Raw genomic sequence first — 9463 nt, forward strand, 5'->3', positions numbered from 1 at the left:
CAAAAAAAATTAAAAAGGAGGGGTGCAACACGAGGACTTCCCAGGAGGTCACCCATCCTAGTACTACTCTCGCCCAAGCACGCTTAACTTCGGAGTTCTGATGGGATCCGGTGCATTAGTGCTGGTATGATCGCACCCGTCAACCTTTGTGCTCGAATTCACTTTGTTCCTCCGTAGAGCTAATGAAAAAAAAATGCAAAAATGATCGCAGAAACGAAAGAAAAAAAGTATCGAGTGCATAGCACGTGCCCAAAACATTAACCGTAACGATCGGATTCCCGTCCAACGTCGGACAGTTTCCCGAGCAGCAAAAAAAAATTAAAAAGGAGGGGTGCAACACGAGGACTTCCCAGGAGGTCACCCATCCTAGTACTACTCTCTCTCGCCCAAGCACGCTTAACTTCGGAGTTCTGATGGGATCCGGTGCATTAGTGCTGGTATGATCGCACCCGTCAACCTTTGCGCTCGAATTCACTTTGTTCCTCCGTAGAGCTAATGAAAAAAAAATGCAAAAATGAGCGCAGAAACGAAAGAAAAAAAGTATCGAGTGCATTTCACCACGAACTTTACGCCTTTTGCGAGTGAGCACGTGCCCAAAACATTAACCGTAACGATCGGATTCCCGTCCAACGTCGGACAGTTTCCCGAGCAGCAAAAAAAAATTAAAAAGGAGGGGTGCAACACGAGGACTTCCCAGGAGGTCACCCATCCTAGTACTACTCTCGCCCAAGCACGCTTAACTTCGGAGTTCTGATGGGATCCGGTGCATTAGTGCTGGTATGATCGCACCCGTCAACCTTTGCGCTCGAATTCACTTTGTTCCTCCGTAGAGCTAATGAAAAAAAAATGCAAAAATGAGCGCAGAAACGAAAGAAAAAAAGTATCGAGTGCATTTCACAACGAACTTTACGCCTTTTGCGAGTGAGCACGTGCCCAAAACATTAACCGTAACGATCGGATTCCCGTCCAACGTCGGACAGTTTCCCGAGCAGCAAAAAAAAATTAAAAAGGAGGGGTGCAACACGAGGACTTCCCAGGAGGTCACCCATCCTAGTACTACTCTCGCCCAAGCACGCTTAACTTCGGAGTTCTGATGGGATCCGGTGCATTAGTGCTGGTATGATCGCACCCGTCAACCTTTGCGCTCGAATTCACTTTGTTCCTCCGTAGAGCTAATGAAAAAAAATGCAAAAATGAGCGCAGAAACGAAAGAAAAAAAGTATCGAGTGCATTTCACAACGAACCTTACGCCTTTTGCGAGTGAGCACGTGCCCAAAACATTAACCGTAACGATCGGATTCCCGTCCAACGTCGGACAGTTTCCCGAGCAGCAAAAAAAAATTAAAAAGGAGGGGTGCAACACGAGGACTTCCCAGGAGGTCACCCATCCTAGTACTACTCTCGCCCCAAGCACGCTTAACTTCGGAGTTCTGATGGGATCCGGTGCATTAGTGCTGGTATGATCGCACCCGTCAACCTTTGCGCTCGAATTCACTTTGTTCCTCCGTAGAGCTAATGAAAAAAAAATGCAAAAATGATCGCAGAAACGAAAGAAAAAAAGTATCGAGTGCATTTCACAACGAACTTACGCCTTTTGCGAGTGAGCACGTGCCCAAAACATTAACCGTAACGATGGATTCCCGTCCAACGTCGGACAGTTTCCCGAGCAGCAAAAAAAAATTAAAAAGGAGGGGTGCAACACGAGGACTTCCCAGGAGGTCACCCATCCTAGTACTACTCTCTCCCTCGCCACACGCTTAACTTCGGAGTTCTGATGGGATCCGGTGCATTAGTGCTGGTATGATCGCACCCGTCAACCTTTGTGCTCGAATTCACTTTGTTCCTCCGTAGAGCTAATGAAAAAAAAATGCAAAAATATCGCAGAAACGAAAGAAAAAAAGTATCGAGTGCATAGCACGTGCCCAAAACATTAACCGTAACGATCGGATTCCCGTCCAACGTCGGACAGTTTCCCGAGCAGCAAAAAAAATTAAAAAGGAGGGGTGCAACACGAGGACTTCCCAGGAGGTCACCCATCCTAGTACTACTCTCGCCCAAGCACGCTTAACTTCGGAGTTCTGATGGGATCCGGTGCATTAGTGCTGGTATGATCGCACCCGTCAACCTTTGCGCTCGAATTCACTTTGTTCCTCCGTAGAGCTAATGAAAAAAAAATGCAAAAATGAGCGCAGAAACGAAAGAAAAAAGTATCGAGTGCATTTCACACGAACTTTACGCCTTTTGCGAGTGAGCACGTGCCCAAAACATTAACCGTAACGATCGGATTCCCGTCCAACGTCGGACAGTTTCCCGAGCAGCAAAAAAAAATTAAAAAGGAGGGGTGCAACACGAGGACTTCCCAGGAGGTCACCCATCCTAGTACTACTCTCGCCCAAGCACGCTTAACTTCGGAGTTCTGATGGGATCCGGTGCATTAGTGCTGGTATGATCGCACCCGTCAACCTTTGCGCTCGAATTCACTTTGTTCCTCCGTAGAGCTAATGAAAAAAAAATGCAAAAATGAGCGCAGAAACGAAAGAAAAAAGTATCGAGTGCATTTCACCACGAACTTTACGCCTTTTGCGAGTGAGCACGTGCCCAAAACATTAACCGTAACGATCGGATTCCCGTCCAACGTCGGACAGTTTCCCGAGCAGCAAAAAAAAATTAAAAGGAGGGGTGCAACACGAGGACTTCCCAGGAGGTCACCCATCCTAGTACTACTCTCGCCCAAGCACGCTTAACTTCGGAGTTCTGATGGGATCCGGTGCATTAGTGCTGGTATGATCGCACCCGTCAACCTTTGTGCTCGAATTCACTTTGTTCCTCCGTAGAGCTAATGAAAAAAAAATGCAAAAATGATCGCAGAAACGAAAGAAAAAAGTATCGAGTGCATTTCACAACGAACCTTACGCCTTTTGCGAGTGAGCACGTGCCCAAACATTAACCGTAACGATGGATTCCCGTCCAACGTCGGACAGTTTCCCGAGCAGCAAAAAAAATTAAAAAGGAGGGGTGCAACACGAGGACTTCCCAGGAGGTCACCCATCCTAGTACTACTCTCGCCCAAGCACGCTTAACTTCGGAGTTCTGATGGGATCCGGTGCATTAGTGCTGGTATGATCGCACCCGTCAACCTTTGTGCTCGAATTCACTTTGTTCCTCCGTAGAGCTAATGAAAAAAAAATGCAAAAATAATCGCAGAAACGAAAGAAAAAAAGTATCGAGTGCATTTCACAACGAACCTCACGCCTTTTGCGAGTGAGCACGTGCCCAAAACATTAACCGAAACGATGGGATTCCCGTCCAACGTCGGACAGTTTCCCGAGCAGCAAAAAAAAATTAAAAAGGAGGGGTGCAACACGAGGACTTCCCAGGAGGTCACCCATCCTAGTACTACTCTCGCCCAAGCACGCTTAACTTCGGAGTTCTGATGGGATCCGGTGCATTAGTGCTGGTATGATCGCACCCGTCAACCTTTGTGCTCGAATTCACTTTGTTCCTCCGTAGAGCTAATGAAAAAAAAATGCAAAAATAATCGCAGAAACGAAAGAAAAAAAGTATCGAGTGCATAGCACGTGCCCAAAACATTAACCGTAACGATCGGATTCCCGTCCAACGTCGGACAGTTTCCCGAGCAGCAAAAAAAAATTAAAAAGGAGGGGTGCAACACGAGGACTTCCCAGGAGGTCACCCATCCTAGTACTACTCTCGCCCAGCAGCACGCTTAACTTCGGAGTTCTGATGGGATCCGGTGCATTAGTGCTGGTATGATCGCACCCGTCAACCTTTGCGCTCGAATTCACTTTGTTCCTCCGTAGAGCTAATGAAAAAAAAATGCAAAAATGAGCGCAGAAACGAAAGAAAAAAGTATCGAGTGCATTTCACACACGAACTTTACGCCTTTTGCGAGTGAGCACGTGCCCAAAACATTAACCGTAACGATCGGATTCCCGTCCAACGTCGGACAGTTTCCCGAGCAGCAAAAAAAAATTAAAAAGGAGGGGTGCAACACGAGGACTTCCCAGGAGGTCACCCATCCTAGTACTACTCTCGCCCAAGCACGCTTAACTTCGGAGTTCTGATGGGATCCGGTGCATTAGTGCTGGTATGATCGCACCCGTCAACCTTTGTGCTCGAATTCACTTTGTTCCTCCGTAGAGCTAATGAAAAAAAAATGCAAAAATGATCGCAGAAACGAAAGAAAAAAAGTATCGAGTGCATAGCACGTGCCCAAAACATTAACCGTAACGATCGGATTCCCGTCCAACGTCGGACAGTTTCCCGAGCAGCAAAAAAAAATTAAAAAGGAGGGGTGCAACACGAGGACTTCCCAGGAGGTCACCCATCCTAGTACTACTCTCGCCCAAGCACGCTTAACTTCGGAGTTCTGATGGGATCCGGTGCATTAGTGCTGGTATGATCGCACCCGTCAACCTTTGTGCTCGAATTCACTTTGTTCCTCCGTAGAGCTAATGAAAAAAAAATGCAAAAATGATCGCAGAAACGAAAGAAAAAAAGTATCGAGTGCATAGCACGTGCCCAAAACATTAACCGTAACGATCGGATTCCCGTCCAACGTCGGACAGTTTCCCGAGCAGCAAAAAAAATTAAAAGGAGGGGTGCAACACGAGGACTTCCCAGGAGGTCACCCATCCTAGTACTACTCACTCGCCCAAGCACGCTTAACTTCGGAGTTCTGATGGGATCCGGTGCATTAGTGCTGGTATGATCGCACCCGTCAACCTTTGCGCTCGAATTCACTTTGTTCCTCCGTAGAGCTAATGAAAAAAAAATGCAAAAATGAGCGCAGAAACGAAAGAAAAAAAGTATCGAGTGCATTTCACACACGAACTTTACGCCTTTTGCGAGTGAGCACGTGCCCAAAACATTAACCGTAACGATCGATTCCCGTCCAACGTCGGACAGTTTCCCGAGCAGCAAAAAAAAATTAAAAAGGAGGGGTGCAACACGAGGACTTCCCAGGAGGTCACCCATCCTAGTACTACTCTCGCCCAAGCACGCTTAACTTCGGAGTTCTGATGGGATCCGGTGCATTAGTGCTGGTATGATCGCACCCGTCAACCTTTGCGCTCGAATTCACTTTGTTCCTCCGTAGAGCTAATGAAAAAAAATGCAAAAATGAGCGCAGAAACGAAAGAAAAAAAGTATCGAGTGCATTTCACCACGAACTTTACGCCTTTTGCGAGTGAGCACGTGCCCAAAACATTAACCGTAACGATGGATTCCCGTCCAACGTCGGACAGTTTCCCGAGCAGCAAAAAAAAATTAAAAAGGAGGGGTGCAACACGAGGACTTCCCAGGAGGTCACCCATCCTAGTACTACTCTCGCCCAAGCACGCTTAACTTCGGAGTTCTGATGGGATCCGGTGCATTAGTGCTGGTATGATCGCACCAGTCAACCTTTGTGCTCGAATTCACTTTGTTCCTCCGTAGAGCTAATGAAAAAAAAATGCAAAAATGATCGCAGAAACGAAAGAAAAAAAGTATCGAGTGCATAGCACGTGCCCAAAACATTAACCGTAACGATCGGATTCCCGTCCAACGTCGGACAGTTTCCCGAGCAGCAAAAAAAATTAAAAAGGAGGGGTGCAACACGAGGACTTCCCAGGAGGTCACCCATCCTAGTACTACTCTCGCCCAAGCACGCTTAACTTCGGAGTTCTGATGGGATCCGGTGCATTAGTGCTGGTATGATCGCACCCGTCAACCTTTGTGCTCGAATTCACTTTGTTCCTCCGTAGAGCTAATGAAAAAAAATGCAAAAATGATCGCAGAAACGAAAGAAAAAAAGTATCGAGTGCATAGCACGTGCCCAAAACATTAACCGTAACGATCGGATTCCCGTCCAACGTCGGACAGTTTCCCGAGCAGCAAAAAAAATTAAAAAGGAGGGGTGCAACACGAGGACTTCCCAGGAGGTCACCCATCCTAGTACTACTCTCGCCCAAGCACGCTTAACTTCGGAGTTCTGATGGGATCCGGTGCATTAGTGCTGGTATGATCGCACCCGTCAACCTTTGCGCTCGAATTCACTTTGTTCCTCCGTAGAGCTAATGAAAAAAAAAATGCAAAAATGAGCGCAGAAACGAAAGAAAAAAAGTATCGAGTGCATTTCACCACGAACTTTACGCCTTTTGCGAGTGAGCACGTGCCCAAAACATTAACCGTAACGATCGGATTCCCGTCCAACGTCGGACAGTTTCCCGAGCAGCAAAAAAAAATTAAAAAGGAGGGGTGCAACACGAGGACTTCCCAGGAGGTCACCCATCCTAGTACTACTCTCGCCCAAGCACGCTTAACTTCGGAGTTCTGATGGGATCCGGTGCATTAGTGCTGGTATGATCGCACCCGTCAACCTTTGCGCTCGAATTCACTTTGTTCCTCCGTAGAGCTAATGAAAAAAAATGCAAAAATGAGCGCAGAAACGAAAGAAAAAAAGTATCGAGTGCATTTCACACGAACTTTACGCCTTTTGCGAGTGAGCACGTGCCCAAAACATTAACCGTAACGATCGGATTCCCGTCCAACGTCGGACAGTTTCCCGAGCAGCAAAAAAAATTAAAAGGAGGGGTGCAACACGAGGACTTCCCAGGAGGTCACCCATCCTAGTACTACTCTCGCCCAAGCACGCTTAACTTCGGAGTTCTGATGGGATCCGGTGCATTAGTGCTGGTATGATCGCACCCGTCAACCTTTGTGCTCGAATTCACTTTGTTCCTCCGTAGAGCTAATGAAAAAAAAATGCAAAAATGATCGCAGAAACGAAAGAAAAAAGTATCGAGTGCATAGCACGTGCCCAAAACATTAACCGTAACGATCGGATTCCCGTCCAACGTCGGACAGTTTCCCGAGCAGCAAAAAAAATTAAAAAGGAGGGGTGCAACACGAGGACTTCCCAGGAGGTCACCCATCCTAGTACTACTCTCGCCCAAGCACGCTTAACTTCGGAGTTCTGATGGGATCCGGTGCATTAGTGCTGGTATGATCGCACCCGTCAACCTTTGTGCTCGAATTCACTTTGTTCCTCCGTAGAGCTAATGAAAAAAAAATGCAAAAATGATCGCAGAAACGAAAGAAAAAAAGTATCGAGTGCATAGCACGTGCCCAAAACATTAACCGTAACGATCGGATTCCCGTCCAACGTCGGACAGTTTCCCGAGCAGCAAAAAAAATTAAAAAGGAGGGGTGCAACACGAGGACTTCCCAGGAGGTCACCCATCCTAGTACTACTCTCGCCCAGCACGCTTAACTTCGGAGTTCTGATGGGATCCGGTGCATTAGTGCTGGTATGATCGCACCCGTCAACCTTTGCGCTCGAATTCACTTTGTTCCTCCGTAGAGCTAATGAAAAAAAAATGCAAAAATGAGCGCAGAAACGAAAGAAAAAAGTATCGAGTGCATTTCACCACGACTTTACGCCTTTTGCGAGTGAGCACGTGCCCAAAACATTAACCGTAACGATCGGATTCCCGTCCAACGTCGGACAGTTTCCCGAGCAGCAAAAAAAAATTAAAAAGGAGGGGTGCAACACGAGGACTTCCCAGGAGGTCACCCATCCTAGTACTACTCTCGCCCAAGCACGCTTAACTTCGGAGTTCTGATGGGATCCGGTGCATTAGTGCTGGTATGATCGCACCCGTCAACCTTTGCGCTCGAATTCACTTTGTTCCTCCGTAGAGCTAATGAAAAAAAAATGCAAAAATGAGCGCAGAAACGAAAGAAAAAAAGTATCGAGTGCATTTCACACACGAACTTTACGCCTTTTGCGAGTGAGCACGTGCCCAAAACATTAACCGTAACGATCGGATTCCCGTCCAACGTCGGACAGTTTCCCGAGCAGCAAAAAAAAATTAAAAAGGAGGGGTGCAACACGAGGACTTCCCAGGAGGTCACCCATCCTAGTACTACTCTCTCGCCCAAGCACGCTTAACTTCGGAGTTCTGATGGGATCCGGTGCATTAGTGCTGGTATGATCGCACCCGTCAACCTTTGTGCTCGAATTCACTTTGTTCCTCCGTAGAGCTAATGAAAAAAAAATGCAAAAATAATCGCAGAAACGAAAGAAAAAAAGTATCGAGTGCATTTCACAACGAACCTTACGCCTTTTGCGAGTGAGCACGTGCCCAAAACATTAACCGTAACGATGGGATTCCCGTCCAACGTCGGACAGTTTCCCGAGCAGCAAAAAAAAAATTAAAAAGGAGGGGTGCAACACGAGGACTTCCCAGGAGGTCACCCATTCTAGTACTACTCTCGCCCGAGCACGCTTAACTTCGGAGTTCTGATGGGATCCGGTGCATTAGTGCTGGTATGATCGCACCCGTCAACCTTTGTGCTCGAATTCACTTTGTTCCTCCGTAGAGCTAATGAAAAAAAAATGCAAAAATAATCGCAGAAACGAAAGAAAAAAAGTATCGAGTGCATTTCACAACGAACCTTACGCCTTTTGCGAGTGAGCACGTGCCCAAAACATTAACCGTAACGATGGATTCCCGTCCAACGTCGGACAGTTTCCCGAGCAGCAAAAAAAAATTAAAAAGGAGGGGTGCAACACGAGGACTTCCCAGGAGGTCACCCATCCTAGTACTACTCACTCTCGCCCCGCACGCTTAACTTCGGAGTTCTGATGGGATCCGGTGCATTAGTGCTGGTATGATCGCACCCGTCAACCTTTGTGCTCGAATTCACTTTGTTCCTCCGTAGAGCTAATGAAAAAAAAATGCAAAAATGATCGCAGAAACGAAAGAAAAAAGTATCGAGTGCATTTCACAACGAACCTTACGCCTTTTGCGAGTGAGCACGTGCCCAAAACATTAACCGTAACGATCGGATTCCCGTCCAACGTCGGACAGTTTCCCGAGCAGCAAAAAAAAATTAAAAAGGAGGGGTGCAACACGAGGACTTCCCAGGAGGTCACCCATCCTAGTACTACTCTCGCCCAAGCACGCTTAACTTCGGAGTTCTGATGGGATCCGGTGCATTAGTGCTGGTATGATCGCACCCGTCAACCTTTGCGCTCGAATTCACTTTGTTCCTCCGTAGAGCTAATGAAAAAAAAATGCAAAAATGAGCGCAGAAACGAAAGAAAAAAAGTATCGAGTGCATTTCACCACGAACTTTACGCCTTTTGCGAGTGAGCACGTGCCCAAAACATTAACCGTAACGATCGGATTCCCGTCCAACGTCGGACAGTTTCCCGAGCAGCAAAAAAAAAATTAAAAAGGAGGGGTGCAACACGAGGACTTCCCAGGAGGTCACCCATCCTAGTACTACTCTCGCCCAAGCACGCTTAACTTCGGAGTTCTGATGGGATCCGGTGCATTAGTGCTGGTATGATCGCACCCGTCAACCTTTGCGCTCGAATTCACTTTGTTCCTCCGTAGAGCTAATGAAAAAAAATGCAAAAAATCGCAGAAACGAAAGAAAAAAAGTATCGAGT

At 47.0% G+C, this 9463-nt stretch overlaps 29 non-coding genes across 29 annotated transcripts; all 29 read right to left on the reverse strand.

The window, feature by feature from the left end:
* Nucleotides 1–19: 19 nt before the first annotated feature.
* Nucleotides 20–138, reverse strand: LOC116191660. Its single transcript, XR_004153742.1, has one exon. It is a non-coding gene; the product is annotated as a 5S ribosomal RNA (ribosomal RNA).
* A 190-nt stretch (nucleotides 139–328) lies between these two features.
* LOC116191863 lies at nucleotides 329–451 on the reverse strand. The gene has a single exon (XR_004153938.1). It is a non-coding gene; the product is annotated as a 5S ribosomal RNA (ribosomal RNA).
* Nucleotides 452–672: 221 nt separating this feature from the next.
* Nucleotides 673–791, reverse strand: LOC116191661. Its single transcript, XR_004153743.1, has one exon. It is a non-coding gene; the product is annotated as a 5S ribosomal RNA (ribosomal RNA).
* Nucleotides 792–1012: 221 nt separating this feature from the next.
* On the reverse strand, nucleotides 1013–1131 carry LOC116191663. Its single transcript, XR_004153745.1, has one exon. It is a non-coding gene; the product is annotated as a 5S ribosomal RNA (ribosomal RNA).
* Nucleotides 1132–1351: 220 nt separating this feature from the next.
* Nucleotides 1352–1471, reverse strand: LOC116191798. Its single transcript, XR_004153877.1, has one exon. It is a non-coding gene; the product is annotated as a 5S ribosomal RNA (ribosomal RNA).
* A 219-nt stretch (nucleotides 1472–1690) lies between these two features.
* LOC116191899 lies at nucleotides 1691–1812 on the reverse strand. Its single transcript, XR_004153964.1, has one exon. It is a non-coding gene; the product is annotated as a 5S ribosomal RNA (ribosomal RNA).
* Nucleotides 1813–2000: 188 nt separating this feature from the next.
* Nucleotides 2001–2119, reverse strand: LOC116191664. Its single transcript, XR_004153746.1, has one exon. It is a non-coding gene; the product is annotated as a 5S ribosomal RNA (ribosomal RNA).
* A 219-nt stretch (nucleotides 2120–2338) lies between these two features.
* LOC116191665 lies at nucleotides 2339–2457 on the reverse strand. Its single transcript, XR_004153747.1, has one exon. It is a non-coding gene; the product is annotated as a 5S ribosomal RNA (ribosomal RNA).
* Nucleotides 2458–2676: 219 nt separating this feature from the next.
* LOC116191666 lies at nucleotides 2677–2795 on the reverse strand. Its single transcript, XR_004153748.1, has one exon. It is a non-coding gene; the product is annotated as a 5S ribosomal RNA (ribosomal RNA).
* A 217-nt stretch (nucleotides 2796–3012) lies between these two features.
* Nucleotides 3013–3131, reverse strand: LOC116191667. Its single transcript, XR_004153749.1, has one exon. It is a non-coding gene; the product is annotated as a 5S ribosomal RNA (ribosomal RNA).
* Nucleotides 3132–3352: 221 nt separating this feature from the next.
* LOC116191669 lies at nucleotides 3353–3471 on the reverse strand. The gene has a single exon (XR_004153751.1). It is a non-coding gene; the product is annotated as a 5S ribosomal RNA (ribosomal RNA).
* Nucleotides 3472–3661: 190 nt separating this feature from the next.
* On the reverse strand, nucleotides 3662–3782 carry LOC116191848. Its single transcript, XR_004153924.1, has one exon. It is a non-coding gene; the product is annotated as a 5S ribosomal RNA (ribosomal RNA).
* Nucleotides 3783–4003: 221 nt separating this feature from the next.
* Nucleotides 4004–4122, reverse strand: LOC116191670. Its single transcript, XR_004153752.1, has one exon. It is a non-coding gene; the product is annotated as a 5S ribosomal RNA (ribosomal RNA).
* Nucleotides 4123–4312: 190 nt separating this feature from the next.
* On the reverse strand, nucleotides 4313–4431 carry LOC116191671. The gene has a single exon (XR_004153753.1). It is a non-coding gene; the product is annotated as a 5S ribosomal RNA (ribosomal RNA).
* Nucleotides 4432–4619: 188 nt separating this feature from the next.
* On the reverse strand, nucleotides 4620–4740 carry LOC116191843. Its single transcript, XR_004153919.1, has one exon. It is a non-coding gene; the product is annotated as a 5S ribosomal RNA (ribosomal RNA).
* Nucleotides 4741–4961: 221 nt separating this feature from the next.
* On the reverse strand, nucleotides 4962–5080 carry LOC116191673. The gene has a single exon (XR_004153754.1). It is a non-coding gene; the product is annotated as a 5S ribosomal RNA (ribosomal RNA).
* Nucleotides 5081–5299: 219 nt separating this feature from the next.
* LOC116191773 lies at nucleotides 5300–5418 on the reverse strand. Its single transcript, XR_004153852.1, has one exon. It is a non-coding gene; the product is annotated as a 5S ribosomal RNA (ribosomal RNA).
* A 189-nt stretch (nucleotides 5419–5607) lies between these two features.
* On the reverse strand, nucleotides 5608–5726 carry LOC116191674. Its single transcript, XR_004153755.1, has one exon. It is a non-coding gene; the product is annotated as a 5S ribosomal RNA (ribosomal RNA).
* A 188-nt stretch (nucleotides 5727–5914) lies between these two features.
* LOC116191676 lies at nucleotides 5915–6033 on the reverse strand. The gene has a single exon (XR_004153757.1). It is a non-coding gene; the product is annotated as a 5S ribosomal RNA (ribosomal RNA).
* Nucleotides 6034–6255: 222 nt separating this feature from the next.
* Nucleotides 6256–6374, reverse strand: LOC116191677. Its single transcript, XR_004153758.1, has one exon. It is a non-coding gene; the product is annotated as a 5S ribosomal RNA (ribosomal RNA).
* Nucleotides 6375–6591: 217 nt separating this feature from the next.
* On the reverse strand, nucleotides 6592–6710 carry LOC116191678. The gene has a single exon (XR_004153759.1). It is a non-coding gene; the product is annotated as a 5S ribosomal RNA (ribosomal RNA).
* Nucleotides 6711–6898: 188 nt separating this feature from the next.
* On the reverse strand, nucleotides 6899–7017 carry LOC116191679. Its single transcript, XR_004153760.1, has one exon. It is a non-coding gene; the product is annotated as a 5S ribosomal RNA (ribosomal RNA).
* A 189-nt stretch (nucleotides 7018–7206) lies between these two features.
* On the reverse strand, nucleotides 7207–7324 carry LOC116191831. Its single transcript, XR_004153908.1, has one exon. It is a non-coding gene; the product is annotated as a 5S ribosomal RNA (ribosomal RNA).
* Nucleotides 7325–7543: 219 nt separating this feature from the next.
* On the reverse strand, nucleotides 7544–7662 carry LOC116191680. Its single transcript, XR_004153761.1, has one exon. It is a non-coding gene; the product is annotated as a 5S ribosomal RNA (ribosomal RNA).
* Nucleotides 7663–7884: 222 nt separating this feature from the next.
* On the reverse strand, nucleotides 7885–8005 carry LOC116191822. Its single transcript, XR_004153899.1, has one exon. It is a non-coding gene; the product is annotated as a 5S ribosomal RNA (ribosomal RNA).
* Nucleotides 8006–8227: 222 nt separating this feature from the next.
* On the reverse strand, nucleotides 8228–8346 carry LOC116191778. The gene has a single exon (XR_004153857.1). It is a non-coding gene; the product is annotated as a 5S ribosomal RNA (ribosomal RNA).
* A 220-nt stretch (nucleotides 8347–8566) lies between these two features.
* LOC116191894 lies at nucleotides 8567–8688 on the reverse strand. The gene has a single exon (XR_004153961.1). It is a non-coding gene; the product is annotated as a 5S ribosomal RNA (ribosomal RNA).
* Nucleotides 8689–8908: 220 nt separating this feature from the next.
* LOC116191681 lies at nucleotides 8909–9027 on the reverse strand. Its single transcript, XR_004153762.1, has one exon. It is a non-coding gene; the product is annotated as a 5S ribosomal RNA (ribosomal RNA).
* Nucleotides 9028–9249: 222 nt separating this feature from the next.
* LOC116191682 lies at nucleotides 9250–9368 on the reverse strand. Its single transcript, XR_004153763.1, has one exon. It is a non-coding gene; the product is annotated as a 5S ribosomal RNA (ribosomal RNA).
* Between the last annotated feature and the right edge of the window lie 95 nt (nucleotides 9369–9463).

Source organism: Punica granatum, unplaced genomic scaffold (genome assembly GCF_007655135.1).
Source record: "Punica granatum isolate Tunisia-2019 unplaced genomic scaffold, ASM765513v2 Contig00627, whole genome shotgun sequence".
Taxonomy (NCBI): domain Eukaryota; kingdom Viridiplantae; phylum Streptophyta; class Magnoliopsida; order Myrtales; family Lythraceae; genus Punica; species Punica granatum.